Source organism: Spodoptera frugiperda, chromosome 10 (genome assembly GCF_023101765.2).
Source record: "Spodoptera frugiperda isolate SF20-4 chromosome 10, AGI-APGP_CSIRO_Sfru_2.0, whole genome shotgun sequence".
NCBI classification, from domain to species: Eukaryota; Metazoa; Arthropoda; class Insecta; order Lepidoptera; family Noctuidae; genus Spodoptera; species Spodoptera frugiperda.
In genome coordinates this window covers 10,988,417-11,007,452 of record NC_064221.1, presented here as the reverse complement: position 1 = coordinate 11,007,452, position 19,036 = coordinate 10,988,417, and the positions used below count along the sequence as shown (strand labels likewise).

General features: G+C 41.2%; 1 protein-coding gene across 2 annotated transcripts in view; it reads left to right on the top strand.

The window, feature by feature from the left end:
* LOC118277080 (dipeptidyl aminopeptidase-like protein 6) overlaps positions 1 to 19,036 on the top strand; it is a 262,572-nt gene that overhangs the window by 118,357 nt on the left and 125,179 nt on the right. The window contains exon 1 of one of the 2 annotated variants that reach the window (XM_050696144.1): positions 15,440 to 15,626. The exons of the other annotated variant lie outside the window; for it this stretch is intronic. The gene's annotated coding sequence lies outside the window, so the exon portion shown is untranslated. Of the gene's footprint in view, positions 1 to 15,439; positions 15,627 to 19,036 lie in introns of those variants that run through there. 2 annotated transcript variants of the gene reach the window in all.

The window sequence follows — 19,036 nt, the reverse complement described above, 5'->3', positions numbered from 1 at the left end:
AAGTTGCAATCCGAGTGATAGTTTCAGAGTGACTGCGCCGTTATAAAACCGCATATTATTCAAGTTTCAGTACAATTTCAGCTGAAAAGTTAATTAGTTTGCAAAACTATTTTCATTACACTCTGCTTCGCTCGTTTCAAATTCAAATTGCTCATTGCGAGATTCATTCGGTGTTTTTCGGTTGTCATGGTTACGGGGCATTTTGTGTGCATATGTAGGGTACAGGCGCTTAATATAACCCACCATATTTATATTGTGTTCATATATATTCTTTTGTGATTGTGTTCTGACTTCGCATCAATTCGCTTCATTTCTCTGCACTACCCGATATTCACTATCATTTTTGTGATGAAGATTAATAAATAAATATTTAAAATCTTGCAGATAAATAAAGGATAGAAACACCATATTTAAAGATGTAATTACTCGTATATTTGTTTTAAAATAAAAAATATCTTAAATGTAGTACAGATTTTTTACATGTTAACACCAATCTAAATATTTTTATTAGAACTTATTACGGGATATTTACCATGTTTATTTAATTTGGCGAGTTTCCGATATTTCGGCACTGTTGCAAGCGCCATGATCACGGATTAACTGGAGTAAATGCGGGTGGGTGTTCACGAGCAGACAAATCGGTCTACCCGCTTTCTCGTTCGTTTCTTGCTGACATCACTAACACCACTACCATTGTCACTTGTAACTCGGTTTAACTCTCGACACACAAAACTCACTGTGTCCGCTCGCGAACTTTTTTCTTTCTTGGCACTTTTTCGGGTTTTACACAGTTGGACCACTGGATTCCAAGCCCTCGACAGTTGAAACCCATCCTCCCGGTTGAAGTTTTTGTACTTGGTTATCTCAATCGCTTCTCTTACCAGTCTAGGTATATAGTGGCGTTCTGTCGAGATAACTTGTGGGTTATGTAACTCAATCCAGTGGTTTGATCCAGCCTCCAAGATGTGTTGAGCTATAGCGGATTTTTGTGCGTCGTTGTTTTTCACCGCTCTGATATGCTCAGAAATTCTACAAGCCACAGTACGCTTAGTCTGACCGATATATGATTTGCCACAGCTACAGTCCACTTTATAGACACCAGGTCTTTCTAGAGGGAAGCTATCCTTCGGCGAGCGCAGCATCTGGGAAACTTTCCGGAAAGGAGTGAAGACAGTCTTTATGGCATATTTGTGGAGAATGTTTGCAACCTTATCTGTCACTCCCTTCACATATGGCATAAATGCTGGTTGCCTCTCAACCTCGCACCTCCGATGTCTATTAGTGGGTTTCTTCTTGTGCTTTGCAATCCTATATCCGTTACTCCGCAGCACCTTCATCACATGTGTCAGCTCCTCCTGTAGATGTTCCTCGTCGCATAAATCATATGCGCGGTTGGTGAGTGAGGTGACTACAGAGTTTAGTTGTCTGGGATGGTGGTGAGAATCAGCTTGTAAATATCGGTCAGTGTGAGTCGATTTCCTGTAAACCGAGTGTCCTAGAGAGCCGTCAGCACGAACCAAAATCTTCACGTCCAGAAATGGCAATGTCCTCTCATTTTCCAACTCGTAAGTGAAGTTAATTTTCGCATGTATGTTGTTTAGATGTGCCAAGCATACTTTCACCTCTTGTTCGCCCCCCTCTATGATACAGAAAACGTCATCGACATACCTCTTCCACAGCTTTATAGATGTGGTGGCAGTGGAGATAGCCAACTGTTCGAAATGTTCCATCCAAATGTTGGCCACCACCGGAGCCACTGGACTGCCCATTGCCACACCATCAATCTGTATGTAGTACTGACCCTGGTATACAAAGTAACTGGTACACAAGCAATGATGAAGCAGCTTAACATACTCGAGAGGGATGTTGTTCTCTTGCAATCTCGACTTCACCACTTCCATGCAGTCTGCCACCGGAACATTTGTGAACAACGACTCAACATCAAAACTAACCAATAGATCGTTAGGTCGAAGTTTGATGGACTGCAGTATGTCAATAAAATGCCTCGAGTCCTTCACATATGATGTCGAACGTCCAACCAATGGTTGCAGTATACTAGCCACATGCTTCGCCAGGTGGTAAGTAGGCGAATCTATCTGGCTGACTATGGGTCGCAGTGGAACATTCGACTTGTGCACCTTCGGCAGACCATATATTTTGGGAGGTTGTACATTTCTTGGACGGAGCAAGTACTTAAATGTGTCATCTGTAAGTATATGTTGACATTCTTTTATGATTTTGTGTGTACTGCGATTCGTCCGCGCTGTCGGGTTGTAGTTCACTCTCTTGTAGGTATTTACATCACTTAATAAGTGACGAATCTTTTTATCATACTCCGTGACGTTCATAACCACTGTAGCATTCCCTTTGTCCGCTTTAAGTACTAACACGTCCTCATCTTGGCGGAGATTACGTAGTGCGGCCTTTTCTTCAGCTGTGATGTTTGGTGTTGGAAGTTTGGCGTGACGTAAAGCAACGGCTGTGTCCTGTCTCAACACATCGGCATCACTCGCCGGTATCTGATTCCGTCTTATTACTTCTTCCACACTTCCTATCACTTGTTCATAAGGGATGTGGTTTGGAGTAGGAGCGAAATTCAACCCTCTCTCTAGTACTCTAAGTGCACCTTGTGACAATACCTTATCGGATAAATTAACAACCGTTCGAGTTTCTAGTGAGTTTTTATCGTTGTCACTTACCGGTTTTTGTGTTCGAATCAGTGACTCATACTTTTGTTGCTTGACCGCTGCACTTATTTCTTGAGAGCGTTTGGCTTGCAAGTAGGTAATCCGATCACAAATATCGAAGTCACCAGATGTCAACAACGCACTACATTTAAGATGTAAATAATACAACTCACGACTGCTCTCATCCATTTGGTATCTGGTATTACGGATAACCTTTCGCAGCAATTTTACACTCGCGTTCCGTAGAATACTAGCGGAGTTGTGGATGTCCTGCCGAGGTTTCAGTCTCACACATACAGGGATAAGGTCCGCATCTCTGCACTTAACTAAAAAGTTCAAGGACTCCTCCAAACAACCACACTTTTTCCGCGCGCGTTCTAGTTGTTTTATTAATTTAACACTATCCGGCCCGTACCGGTTCGCGATATAAGTTTTTAAACTGACATGGTCACTAACACTATTATTAGAAACTTATTACGGGATATTTACCATGTTTATTTAATTTGGCGAGTTTCCGATATTTCGGCACTGTTGCAAGCGCCATGATCACGGATTAACTGGAGTAAATGCGGGTGGGTGTTCACGAGCAGACAAATCGGTCTACCCGCTTTCTCGTTCGTTTCTTGCTGACATCACTAACACCACTACCATTGTCACTTGTAACTCGGTTTAACTCTCGACACACAAAACTCACTGTGTCCGCTCGCGAACTTTTTCTTTCTTGGCACTTTTTCGGGTTTTACACAGTTGGACCACTGGATTCCAAGCCCTCGACAGTTGAAACCCATCCTCCCGGTTGAAGTTTTTGTACTTGGTTATCTCAATCGCTTCTCTTACCAGTCTAGGTATATAGTGGCGTTCTGTCGAGATAACTTGTGGGTTATGTAACTCAATCCAGTGGTTTGATCCAGCCTCCAAGATGTGTTGAGCTATAGCGGATTTTTGTGCGTCGTTGTTTTTCACCGCTCTGATATGCTCAGAAATTCTACAAGCCACAGTACGCTTAGTCTGACCGATATATGATTTGCCACAGCTACAGTCCACTTTATAGACACCAGGTCTTTCTAGAGGAAGCTATCCTTCGGCGAGCGCAGCATCTGGGAAACTTTCCGGAAAGGAGTGAAGACAGTCTTTATGGCATATTTGTGGAGAATGTTTGCAACCTTATCTGTCACTCCCTTCACATATGGCATAAATGCTGGTTGCCTCTCAACCTCGCACCTCCGATGTCTATTAGTGGGTTTCTTCTTGTGCTTTGCAATCCTATATCCGTTGTGATGAAGGTGTTGCGGAGTAACGGATATAGGATTGCAAAGCACAAGAAGAAACCCACTAATAGACATCGGAGGTGCGAGGTTGAGAGGCAACCAGCATTTATGCCATATGTGAAGGGAGTGACAGATAAGGTTGCAAACATTCTCCACAAATATGCCATAAAGACTGTCTTCACTCCTTTCCGGAAAGTTTCCCAGACGCTGCGCTCGCCGAAGGATAGCTTCCTCTAGAAAGACCTGGTGTCTATAAAGTGGACTGTAGCTGTGGCAAATCATATATCGGTCAGACTAAGCGTACTGTGGCTTGTAGAATTTCTGAGCATATCAGAGCGGTGAAAAACAACGACGCACAAAAATCCGCTATAGCTCAACACATCTTGGAGGCTGGATCAAACCACTGGATTGAGTTACATAACCCACAAGTTATCTCGACAGAACGCCACTATATACCTAGACTGGTAAGAGAAGCGATTGAGATAACCAAGTACAAAAACTTCAACCGGGAGGATGGGTTTCAACTGTCGAGGGCTTGGAATCCAGTGGTCCAACTGTGTAAAACCCGAAAAAGTGCCAAGAAAGAAAAAAGTTCGCGAGCGGACACAGTGAGTTTTGTGTGTCGAGAGTTAAACCGAGTTACAAGTGACAATGGTAGTGGTGTTAGTGATGTCAGCAAGAAACGAACGAGAAAGCGGGTAGACCGATTTGTCTGCTCGTGAACACCCACCCGCATTTACTCCAGTTAATCCGTGATCATGGCGCTTGCAACAGTGCCGAAATATCGGAAACTCGCCAAATTAAATAAACATGGTAAATATCCCGTAATAAGTTCTAATAATAGTGTTAGTGACCATGTCAGTTTAAAAAAAAAAAAAAAAAATCTAAATATTTTTTTTAAAAAACATAGCCATCTTTAGCGTCACCTTTATTGGCAGATAACTGATGTACTAAGGAGTAAATTAGGCTTCACTCCAGCGAAGCCGCGGGCATTAGCTAATGATATATGTAGGCTTCCTGAGAATCCATGTATTGATGAATATCTGCACACAATTTAAACGCCGAGACCTCAAGCTACATCAAACCACTTATTGTATTACTACCGAAGCTACTATAATAGTTATATAAAGGTAAGGGGCTTGGCAGGGCGCGGACTATATTTTTAATGATTACGCCCTTGCTCGTGAAAAGAGCTGGAACGTCCATTACTAAATGGATCCAGTTGTAATAATGCTGTTAGCAGTTTATAGCTATTATTTATATTGCTCGCTTTCTTGTTATATGGTAAATTGAATGTTTCTTGCCATACGACTTAATATCTAAAAATAAAAAAATCTTGTTTATTTTATGTTGCATGTAGAATTAGTCTGTATAATAGTTTTACAAAAAAGACTTTTTGCCTATAAGTGGCCACTGCTGACTAAAGGATTCTTTTCACACAGATAACACTAAAGCATTAATCACCATGCTTGCTGTATGCGGGTTGGCGATTTCCAACTTATAATCAGAAATTATAAGCCCAGGTTTCCTCACGATGTTTATGATGAAAAAGATTATTGGTTCGCTCTTATTGATAATTAAACCTGCAGCTTTGTACCAGTCTCCAACCTTCCTCACTACATACATACAATAAAACTGATCTATTATGAAGTGGAAGAAAGACAAACACACACATTATAATATTAGTTAACACCCAAATTAATTACCTGTCCCTATTAATGCATGAGATCTGGTTGACGATATTAGATCACGTCAAACGTGGTTAATGATCTGTCATCGGATACAGATCGCGATTGTCATCAGCTGGCAACCGGTGAACTATCGTGAATAGATGTTTGTGCCATTGTATTGGAAGAGTCACAGTCCCGTTTGTTCAATGGCTTAAAACAACTAACTATGGATTGAAGCTTAAACTCAATAGTAATGGCAGCAGTTAGCCAATATACCAGAAATATGATACATAGTAAATTATATCAAACAATTCTCTTATTCACCATCCTTTCTATGTGGTATATATGTACATCTCAGTGGGTTCGGTACCCTCAGTACAACTTTGCTTTACGTTGTATGAAAATGAAATGAAAGTGCGTTCGGCGCTCTAATAGGCTGTTGGGAATGTACCAACCAATCAGAGTGCCGAATACGCTGTCGTTAAATGTAAAACAAACTCATACTAAGCCCTCAGCTGGCTGTGGTTGCTGGCAGTAACCGCAAGAGATGCTGTGAAACAAAGAAACTCAGACGCTGTGGTCTACCACTGTTGTGTGTAATGAAGTTATGTTTACAATACATATTTTAAATGGCATTTCTTTTAATAGTAAGTAGAATAACAGATGACGCCAATATATGAAGAGGTTTTTTTCGCCCATTAATAGCAGCTATGAAATATTGACACTATTTTAATGACATTTCTTTTAACTGAATAGTAGGCACAGATGGCGCAAATGTAGGAAGAGATTTTTTCCGTCCAACCACAGTAGCTGTGAAATATTGACACTAGCCAATTCTCTAATGGACGAAGAACAAGATGTTCACAATAGTGAGACACTTCAGCAATGTAATGAGCCAGCTCAATTAAGGGCTAAGCATGGAGTTTCCTAAAAAAGATTCAAATCCGAAGCCGCGGAGGCGGACTACTTAGCTGGTCTACTAGGGCACCGGCTTGAAAGGCAATAGTAGAAACGCGGTGGTTTTAGTCAGTAAGAGTCTGGCACTCCCTCTCGCCTCGCACAAGGCGGGAGAAGCCAAAGGATACTATTCCCCCGGCAAAAAAAACGTTGTGATAAATATGTATAAGTATCACAGTACATGTATAGTGAAACATTTTACTAGTGTTTGTGATGACGTCACGAAAGTATACTGTGACGTCATAAACAATATAATGCGTCGTATTTTGAGTGAATATTAACGAGCGAGCTAGTGATTGTTATGGCATATTAACTTGACTATGTTTTTGAAAGGAAAAGTAGGCGTAGGTTGTACGTCGCCTTTTATTTAATCTATTTCATACATAATCTCTCAGTGAGTGTAATACAAAATGAAGGACCCTTTATTTAAAAAAAAAGTATGTCACACTTTCTATTTTTAAACTGATATTGTCACTAACACTAACATTAGAGTTCATCCGTGATCATGACACTTGCAACAGTGCCGAAATATCGGAAATTTATAGACATACATAAACATGGTAAATATCTCATCTTAAGTTCTAATATTACTTTCTATTTTATGGTATAATTTTTGTATTCTAAGATAAAAAGTCATTAAATCCACTTGTTTTTCTTTTGACTACACAAACGGAAAGCTCGTAGACAAATAAACATAAAAATCCATTAAAACTATCAAAGTAACTCAGGATTTAAAGAGAAAATGTTCAGTAAAACGGTTCGCGCAGCTCGATCAAACATTGCAATCTGATTTAATCGCTAACTACGGCCACTGTTTGTCTGTTTGTCACCGATTCTGTGTGTATACAGAGCTGCACATCAAGCTATGAATAACCAGTATAAACTGACCGTTGAGTGTATAGAAAGACCATACAAAGCGAGACCATGGTAAACTGGTCTTGTATACATTGAGATGTACCCACATGTACCATTTTTTTTTTTTTTTTTTTTGAGGGGGGAAAATCATCCAATGACTTTTCTCGCCTTGGGTGAGGCGAGAGGGAGTGTCAGACTCTTACTGACTAAAAACCACCCCGTTCCTTCTCCTGCTTTTCGAGCCGGAGCCCCGGTAAACCCGCTAGGTAGTCCGCAGCTCCGGGTCAGGCATCAGCCCTGCTGGGCCCCATCTGTGGTGGTCTGATGGCTCTTTGAGGCGCGCGCGGAACGCGACGCGCCGCACGCACGGGTCTGGTTCTGTTCGGGCGGTGAGCTACCCTTGCTCGCCGTCCGCAGGCCCGCACTTACGGTGGCCGGAGATCGTCTCGCGATCCCCGACGCCCGGACTGTCTCTCGCGACGGCTGGGGCGTGAGGAGGTTTGTTCTCTCACGCGCCCCGCCTCCTCCTTAGCTAGCATGACTGCTTCGCAGAAGGAGGAGACGGCATCCCAGTCCCTCTCGCTCCGCACCATGGCCTGAACCAGTGCCGGGCGCGAGAGGTCGCCGTCGCCGACCACATCCCTGAGGACTTGGCGGTGCTCAGCCCACGCAGGGCACACCGCCACCGTATGTTCTACCGTGTCCTCCGGGCGGTCCTCACAGTGATGACACCCGGGCGTTTCCTCCCGCCCAATAAGGAACAGGAACCTACCGAAACTCCCATGTCCGGTAAGCACCTGCGTCAGGCGGTAGGTGAGGACGCCGTGGCGCCTCTCTAGCCACTCCTCAAAGAGGGGACTTACCGCTGCGATGACAGCGAGCCCAGCCCTCGGTTGCGACAGTCGTTGCTGCCATTCCGCCATGAGATCGCGCCGGAGCTCGTCCCGCCACGCACTGATCTGGCGCGGCAGTGGAGTTTCGCCCCGGCGACACGCGTCGGCGCGCAAACTGAACACGCGCGCGAGCACCTTCGCCTCCAAATCCCACGGCGGTAATCCGGCAAGGAGGTTCGCCGCCTCCCCGGAGATCGTGCGATATCCGCGGATCACCCGGATGGCCATGACCCTCTGAGACGTGAGCAGCGTCCGAGCTGGCCGCCGCATCAGATTCGGCGCCCACACAGGGGCGCCGTAGAGGGCCATGGACCGCACGATCCCCGCGTACAACCTCCGGCAGGAGGCATTTGGCCCCCCGAGGTTTGGCAGGAGCCGCTTAAGCGCAGCCCCCGTCCGTTCCAACTTAGGAGCCAAACGTCGGAAGTGCTCCACGAAGTTCCATCGACTGTCGAGGACGAGTCCTAGATACTTCATCGTCGTCTCGACGCCGATGGTAACCCCTCCTGCCGTTATTTGGGACCCACCCGGAGGTGGCGCGTTCCCGCGGCCATGAAAACACATGGCCTCGGACTTGTGGAGCGCCACCTCGAGTCCCAATTGCCGGATCCTATCAACAACTGTCGCAACCGCTCTCGCCATTAAGTTGGCCGCCGCCTGGTGCGACCTCCCGTGCGCTAACACTAGCGTATCGTCGGCGTAACATATTACGTCGACGCCGTTCGGGAGGTCGGTGCGCAGCACCCAGTCGTAACCGATATCCCACAGGAGCGGTCCCAAAACCGAACCCTGTGGAACACCGCGCGACATCTCTCGCCGTTTCCATTCGCCCTGGTGACCGGGGTATATGACATACCTGTCTGTCAGGTAGGCCTCGATTATATGACGGAGGTAGGTAGGAACCCGATGATACCGAAGTGCCTCCAGTATGCAGCTCCAGGGTAGGGAGTTGAAGGCGTTGGCAATGTCCAGAGACACCGCTACAACGACCTTACCCCTGGACACTGCAGTCCCCGTCGTGAGGTCCCTTACGCGCATGATGGCGTCCACCGTGGAGCGCCCTCTGCGGAAGCCGAACTGGCCATCCGCGAGGTCCGGCCCAGATCCGGACAAGTGCGCGACGAGGCGGTTCGAAATTATCCTTTCGAAGACTTTTCCCACCTCGTCGAGCAGCACAATGGGCCGGTACGCGGATGGAGAGTCCGCAGGGCGCCCCGGCTTCTTCACGAGGACCAGTTTTCCCGTCTTCCACTGAAGCGGGAACTGGCCCCTCTCCAAGCATGCGCTATAGAGACCTATTAATCGAGGCCCGAGAGCCTCCGAGGCCAGGACCCACGCCTTGCCATGTAGGCCATCGGGTCCTGGGGCGGTGTTCTTGGCGCCCATCCGGCGCACCGCCGCTCTCAGTTCTGCCTCGGTCACCTCCGGAACGATGTCGTCGTCGTCGTCATTGTGGCCCGCATTGGGCACCGCAGGGGGCGGAGTCATGGATGGAGGGGTGAAACCCCTCCGTAGTCGGGGAAACAAGGTGCCGACTACTTCCTCTACGACCTCTGGCCGGAGACTCTGAGTCAGTGGGGGAGCCCACGTGCGGAGCTTATCACGCACCATCCGATAGGGGCGCCCCCATGGATCTCTGTTCAGAGTCTCCAGCATCTCCCGGCGGGCTTCCTCTTTAGCCCGCCAAATCTCCGCTTTGAGGGCGGCCTTCGCCACCTTGTACCCCTCGTACAACTCCGCCTCTCTTACCTCCGCGTCTGGAGCGCGGATACGGAGCCTGCGGTGCCTCGTGTACCGGCGGCGCGCAGCTACGCACGCATTGCGCAGAGCAGCCAGCTCTTGCGACCACCAGTACACCTGGCGCTTGCGCTGACCTGGACGGACCCGGGGCATCGCCACGTCACATATTCTGGACATGGCGTCCTGGAGCCATCTTGCCTCTTCGACCCACATGTACCATAGGTTCACTACTCCACTGGGAATCCGTAATGAATGTTTGTATAAAATTCGATTAATTTCCACCGCGATGTTTAGCTTGGCCGTCTCCCTTTTGTTTTTATTTTATTAGCAATTTTATGCAGTCGACATTGGGTTGGGAATGCAATGACGGCGATGCAATTTGTTTTTGTTTGTACATCTGCTGTTAATGTTCTTTGTGTGGAAGCTGCGGAATTAATTAATTTGTATAAGGTCATATCATATCACATTCATAGCGTATAAGTAGCCACTGCTAACCAAAGGCCTCTTCTCACACGAAGAAGGTTTGAGCATTAATCACCACGCTTGCTCAATGCGGGTTGGCGATTTCAAACTTATAACTAAAAAATATATTATTTCCTCATGATATTTTAGATTATTTTTTTGTATCTAAATCTATACTAATATTATAAAGCTGAAGAGTTTGTTTGTTTGTTTGAACGCGCTAATCTCCAGAACTATTTTTTATTTTATGTTGAATAGTGCATTTATCGAGAAAGGCTATAGGCTATAAAACATCACGCTATGACCAATAGGAGCCAAGCAGAGCGGGTGAAATCACGCGGAAGTAGCTAGTATGCTATATTGCTGATCCTAGGATTTTCGCCTGTGTCATGGTGCGTTTACAAACATACAAGTTCACATGCATATAACACCCAGATCCGAAACAACAATTTGTGGATAACACAAAGTGTTGCTTCGTGCGAGAATCAAAACCACTACATGATGCACGGCAACCAGTTGCCCAGCCACCGCGCAACCTTACTCACCAGTAGTAGACAAACCAAAGAACTACAACAATACTATGATACCTATCAAACAAAAATCTTTAAACTGCAGCCAATAACATCCACCACAACCCATTACCTACCAAAAATAAAGAAAAAGACAAAAGACAACCAATACTTAAACACACCCATACTGTAACCCAGCAGAGTTCCTTAGCAGCCACATTTATCAAATGGCACATATATCGTAGACACACATAGCTGCATATCAAACTAAACAATACCAGTATAAACTGACCTTCGAATATGTACAAGAATCATACAAAACAAGACCAAGATAAACTGGTTGTATACATCGAAGTGTCTGATTAACTTTGGTCTCTCTTAGTATGACTCTTCCACACATTTGAAGGTAAGCTTACATTGGTTCTGTTTAGCCTGATATGTGTACAGAACAGACGTGGATTAATGTTAGGAGTCGCTGACTTGCACTGACTCTAACTCTAATGTCGTTGCTAAAAGCATTCCTTTCCATCTTTAGCGTATGTGCTATGAACTGCAGTTTTGGAAGTCTGTTTGTAGTTTGTAGTTTATTTAGCCACTGTGGTCATTGTTTCGGTGTCCTGTCACTAACGAGTCTTAATTTGTAGCGTTTGAGTATGTTCCAATGTTGGTATGGAAGGTATTATAGCAATCTAAGGTCTTTTTTAAATTAAAAATGAACCCATTTGCCAGTAGTGGATGTAATTTTAATTAACTTTTTAACCGAATTAAAAAAGAGTTTGTTTGTATGCGTTTATCTTGCGATTGGCTGAACCAATTTAGGTGCGGTTTTCAGCATTTCCGACTTAGGAGGGGCTTTTAGAAGTATTACCGAATCCAAAAATTTTGTCAGCAGTGGCCACTTATAGACTGTTGATGTGTTGATGTGCTGTGTGCAACTTTACGCAGAATTCAAATGTAATGATGTTTTACAAGCAAAACCGCGGCACCCAACAAGTTTAACAATAACATTATCACACGAAATCTTTCAATAACTTACCGAAGGTAAACACAGTCAGCCATTTTGTTTAGGGATCAATATTTGCAAGATAAATAATGGCTTATATCACCCACCCGTTATTAAGTACGTGTGTCGAATGCCAACACATTCTGTTCGAAATTAGACCTAATATAAAACTGTAAACTTCGCTCACATATTAGACAACGTGTCAAAGCAATACGTGAGAGGAATTTTGTCGCGTTGCAGTTTTTCAAATTATGTTTACTTTGTGTTTTGGACTACAATGAAGCTTTTTAGTACCAGCTAGGTAGTGTAACGATATCCACAGAGTGGCTGGGAGTGTAGGAAGCGTAGAGCTGAAGATTAAGCTTAGTGGCGTGTCAATGGAGAAGCCTATGGCGAGCAGTGGACGAGAACAGGCTGATGTTTTTTTTTTTTGAGGAGGGAAAATTATCCAATCATTTTTCCACCTTGGGTGAGTGTCAGACTCTTACTGACTAAAAACCACTCCGTCATTATCACGATACGTTGCTTCAGACAGAGACAGAGAAAGAGATAACTCTTTCATAACAAATTCACACGTAGACTTTTTTGTATGAAAATAAATCTCCAAATCTATCATTTATATTAGAGACTAGCTTCCGCCCGCGACTCCGTCCGCGTGGATGTCGGTCTTCGCGTGGATGTTTTATTTCTCCATTTTGAGTAACTCTGACATTGACATTTTATAAATAGGTATCTATTGGACCCAAATATGGCGAGGCCCATAATAATTAAGGAGATCCCTCTATTGAGCTACTGCTGTTGAGCTCGCGTTCTGTAGTATAAAACTGAAAAATTAAGATTTTTTTTTACTTATTTTTCCAAGATAAAAAGTATCCTATTTTATGCCCAGGATAATAAGGTATAATTATACCAAGTTTATACCAAGCCTGATCATACAGACAGATAAAAAAAAGGACATATTTGCTAACTTTCGCTTAATCCCGAAAATATCGAAAATACCGGATTACTAAAAATACCGGTTTTGCTTAAATGATCCGGTATTGCGACCCCTACATTCAGTATTCACGCACATATTTAATTAGGGATGAATGAGAGTGTAATATACGTAAGAGTAGACAAATATAATCAGAAAGCTCCGAACTGCTAAGCTATCAGGAGTTACACGTGTTATTGTGAGTCAACCATAAGAGATAGACTTTTGCTGTCGTGGAATATTTTTTAAACAATTTTAAGGAGAATATTTCCGTGATACATTATTTCTGTGTAGCTTTAACCATTAAGGCTGCACACGCGACGGAAGCTTAAAAAATGGAGTAAGTTCTCCTATTTTCCCAACATTTCCCTCCACTGCTCTGCTCCTATTGATCGTAACGTGATGAAATGTATACTATAACCTACCCAGGAGTATGAAGAACAATTGTACCAAGTCTCATTGAAATCTGTCGAGTGGTTTTTATTTCTATAAAGAACATACAGACAGACAGACAGACAGACAGACAGACAGACAGACAGACAGACAGACAGACAGACAGACAGACAGACAAAAAAATTTCTGATTGCATTTTTGGCGTCAGTATCGATTACTAATCACCCGCTGATAGTTATTTTGGAAATATATTTCATGTACAGAATTGACCTCTCTACAGATTTATTATAATTTATATTAGAGATTTATTGTAATCTTTAAACACAATACTACCTCCCATTAAAGCCTTAGCAGATACTTTTAGAACACCTTATATATTCTTAATGGTAAAGTATAAAAATATACTTTGGCATTGACTTATCATATAAATTCTTAAATATATTTTCACAAGTAAGCTTTACAGGTAAGAACTAAAATAACCGTTCCGCGAAAGATTATGTTAATATTGCTCGTGTCTGTTCGAATCTCGCTCAAACTAAAATTATCGTGTCTCACATAATTTATTACGTACCGTAAAAAAGGGAACAATTCCTTAAGATTGTGGTTTTTGCGTTTTCTGGAAATACATGACTGATTTATTAGTTAAGTGTAGTAAGATACGATCTAGTGGTATTATGTGAGGACAATGAAGTTCCTAGTTTAATCTTCGGATTAAGTGAAGATAATCAGTAGCAAAGTAATCAGTAAGAGTCTAACACTCACACTCGTCTCGCCCAAGGCGTGAAAATTGATTGGATGATGTTCTCCCCTTAAAAAAATACTTGTCACGCCTCGCTTGAGGTGAGAGGGAGTGTCGGACTCTTACTGACTAAAAACCACCCTGTTCCTACTCCTGCTTTTTAAGCCGGAGCCCCGGCACCCTCTAAACAGTGACAAGTCATTAGATCTCATTCCTATAACAACGAAAGTGTCCTTCGCTAATTCTTAAATTCACAGCAGTAGTTATCCAGCTTATTTATACGACTGCTTACTTTGAGAAGACATACATACAATATGTAAATGTAGTTATATTATGTATATGTATTTACTTATACACACTCTCCATACCACACAGAAGCACGCTGAGTAAACAGCCAAAGTTTCAATTTTGTTTGTCCTTCGAGTGGAAGTTTGAAACAGTGCGGGACACAGATTTAGGTTTTAATAAAATGCCTCTAAACTACAAAACATAATATTTAGGTAAGCTGAAATCATTAAACAGTTAATGTAGGTATCTTCAACCTTTATAAAATCCTACTACGTACTAATAAAAATATAATGAGTTTATTTTACTTAAAGTTAACTCAAACTAATAATACATTTCTTAATATAAAACAAAAACATAAAACGAACACGAAAAGTACAAAAATATTCTTATTTAATCCAAACATCTTAATTAAAAACTAAATAACAACCCTACAATGATGAGAACACGTCTTAAAATCAAATGAAATCTGTTTCACAAGCTCGTTACATGAGTAAACATGTAATATCTGAACGACGCAATATGTACAGTGACGTCTCTATTATACCCCCAAAAACTTAATTAAGCCATTCCCTTAAATAATGAGGGTACTACGTCTAACCGCCTACCCACAGTTACCCTCTACGTCTTCGCACACACCCCTAACATTAACAGCCATGTTACACACGTTTTTATCATTACTATTATTGGGAAAGATGGCTGAATTGATATGCTGAAACGTATGTTCAGTTTTTGCTACTTAAAACTACTTAATAGTAGCAAACTATTTGAAATGTCCACTCATATATAGTGAGAGATACGCTCGTATATTGCGAGAACTAAAAGTAATTAATAGTCCATTTACCCTTAGGGTTAACATGCGGCGAGATATTATATTTACGTTACTATTATTGATGTCACAGTAGAAAATAACTCTGGGATCAGACAAAAAGGTCGTTGGAAGAAAGGACCTTTGGTTATTTGCTTGGTAGGGCGTCCCGCCATCCCGCCATCCCGCGAGCTGGCTGGGCGGCAGTGAGGCGCCAGCCGCGGGCAGGGCAGGCCGCGTCCCGCTGCGCCGCTCCCGCGCAACTAAATACTATAAACAACACTGTGAACTGTTATTTGTGAACCCTAGTGCATGTGTACCCAGTGTAGTATAGACACCCACCTCTAACAATAATTAAAACCACTATAAATGTCTTCTAATGAGGTATAATAAAATAAAATTGGATGTCGCCGTCGTAAAACAAGAAAGACACGATAATTTAATTACATTTAATATTCGATATCTAGCATAATTTTATTAGATTCCAATACGATATTGAAAAGCGATTTTCCGACGTATATTTTCTGTAATAAAAACACTTCGTACCAAAGGACCACGAACTAAAATCCTTGGATGTCGTACGACCAAGGACATTGTTTTACTGACACGTAGTACAGACTTGAGGGTTTTTTTTATCTAAGATTACCATACCAAATGATCAGGCAGAGGTCTCTACACAAAGAAAAAAACTTGTTTGACAGTTTGTACTTAAAAAATACACGAAGTTCTTTTGTTACAGAAACATTAGAAAGAACCTATAAATCAACAATACTCAGTATATTATATATTACTAACGACCAATTTATTTTTAATTGTAACAAAAGTAGGCGCGATAATCTGAATATCTAGTTCAGAATGAAAAATATTTTAGGTCAAGATGAATGTCTTTGTCAGCTCCAGACATTAATTTATCTAGATCCTTCACAAGAACAGGATTTTAATCCAGACTGAGATTAATCGACTGATATTTCATTAAAAATGTGTTATAGACTCTTCTTACATCACTAAATTCTAATTTTATATATGTAGGACCATTTCTGAAGTATTTTATCACTACATGTTGAAGAGTTCGCAAATTTATACATAAAATTATAGGAGAAACTCTTTCCCGTAATTATATTCCGTCTTGTATCCTTCTAACGTATTTAAATCTTTATATAGTAAAGATAGAGATAACATCTACTCAATATTTATGTTAAGAATTTAATTATTGTCAGTTTACTGAGATATTTGAATTAAATATCTAACCAAGTTTGATATGAATTAAAATATATTATCTATGTATAAAAACTCTCATTCATTTATAATGGACAGTTATCTACATTCTGTTGTATTTTACATTGTATACCGGCATTACGTGCCGTAATGTGCACCTCTGCCTACCACTTCGAAAATAAAAGGCGTGACGTTGCTTTTTCAGTTGATGTTGTTTTGTTTTGAATTTATTCACAAGTTTTAATCAACATCAATTTCGAACTTCAATTAGACCACATTTCCAATAGGAAACATTACAAATAATTATATGTATGCATATATTATTTTTATATGCAATTTGGGAAATAAAAGCTATGGAAAATGTCAGTAGAAAACGCTCAATAAAATCGAGAATTAATAGCTAGCAATTTAAATCCAATTTCACATAAGATTGTGTCCCAATGCCTAGTGTCCCGTGCAAGACTTATAGTTGGAATAAAAGTAATAGGTTTACTGATAGTTATCGCGACGTCGAACTAACAGCCTGCCACACTGTTTACCGATACCATTTTTATACTTTCTGGTCCTTTGGTGCTTTTGGTCCTTTTTTGATATTTTTTTTATAAAAATATTTTTGGGATACATATTAAGCACAAAAATGATTTATATATAAGTATAAATACCATTTTTATACTTTGTGGTCTTTTGTGCTTTTGGTCCTTTTTTGATATTTTTTTTTACTAAAAATATTTTTGGGATACGTATTAAGCATAAAAATGTTGTATATATAAATACCATTTTTATACTTTGTGGTCTTTTGTGCTTTTGGTCCTTTTTTGATATTATTTTTTTTTGCAAAACGTAACTGTGGGATACATATTAAGCACAAAAATACAGAGAACACAACTAATAAGTTATATAAAAGTGTTAGTGTTGCATTTTCAAATCTAAATCACTGGTCGAAAATGCGACACAGGAGATTCTTTTTTTTTAATTAAACATTGCCATACACTTGGATTTTTCTTGTATCCTGGGTGCGTTTACTAATATACAATTTCACATGCGTATGATACCCAGACCCGAAATAACCATTTGTGAATCACACAAAGAGTTGCTCCGTGCAGGAATCGAACCCGGTACACGTTGCACGGCAACTAGTTGCCTAGCCACCACGCCAACCGTGTAGTCATCCCAGTCCGAGACCGAATTTTGTTACGAGTGTCCATGGGCGGCGCTAATCGCTTACCATCAGGTGACTCGTTTGCTCGTTTACCACCTAATCCATAAAAAAGCGCACCAGTTGTGTTATATACTCGAGACTGCCTCGTTGGCCGAGAGGTTGCATGCGACTGCCGGGCAAGGGGTCTCGGTTTTTAGAAAATTTCTCAGTGGTAGCACGGAGTCTGGAAATGTGCCCGGTATATGGCAATAGGCTCACCACTATTACATGGGACTTACAACATAAATTGTGAAAAGTGGGTGTACGCAGTGGCATTACGTGCCATAATGTGCACCTCTGCCTACCCCTTCGGGGATTACAGGCGTGACAATATGAATGGATTATGTGCTATATACTAGAATGATAATAAAGATTTTCCTTTTAAAACTGTGCCATTTTACATAAGGTAGGAAACAAACAGAGTGTAATTTGGCGACAGTTCTTGGCAGCCTCCTGGTTGTACGTGAGAGCTGTGACGTCACTGTCCAGTAGGTGTGTGGTAATAAAATCACATACGTGACGGACATTTACATTGCAAATATAGTTAGTGTGACAAAGCCTTCAATTTGTGCTTTCATAGTCTAAAAATACGTTTTTCTGGAGTTATTATTAAAGTTGTTTACGTATGTATCGTCATTTATATAAGTAAAAATTAATCTAATTGCGCACAAACATGCATATATACAGATCAAACTGAGAACCTCCTTTTTCTGAAGTCGGCTATAAATGAAGCAACAACTTGATTTCCCAACAAAATAAGTAAAAATATAATACAAAAAGAAAGAAGTGAAAAGAACGTTATGAATATTGATAAGTCTCATTACTTTTTGTTCATTCTTTTTAAACAAAACGTTGATTTCCCGACGTGACGGTGTTAAAGAATTAACGCTTTGTTCCCAATGTCGGATGCGATACGGTATTCAATTTAAAAGTCTGTAATTATTCATTGTAACCTTTTATTCAATATTTCCTGAAATAAATTTGTTTTCAGATTTCATACCATATTGATATTACCTATACATATGTTTACTATCTGTACCTAAAAATTGCACTGGTTAAGCAATGATAAACAATTATAATTTTAATCAAAAACAACAAACTATAATTAAAACAATCAAAAAAACTTATTTAACAAATTATAACAGAACACAATTCGATTTAAAACCACTCTCTATTTATTTTATTTCAAACCAAAAACAAAACAGTATTGATAAAATATCAGCTTACAGTTTCAACAACAGTTTACATTAAAACAAAAGTTTGGACATCTCTCTAATAATGAACAGAATATTTAAAATGCCAATGATCGTTAATGAATCACATTGGAGTCAATTACGATAGTTAATGAATCGTTTCAGTGACATACCGATTATAGGTATCG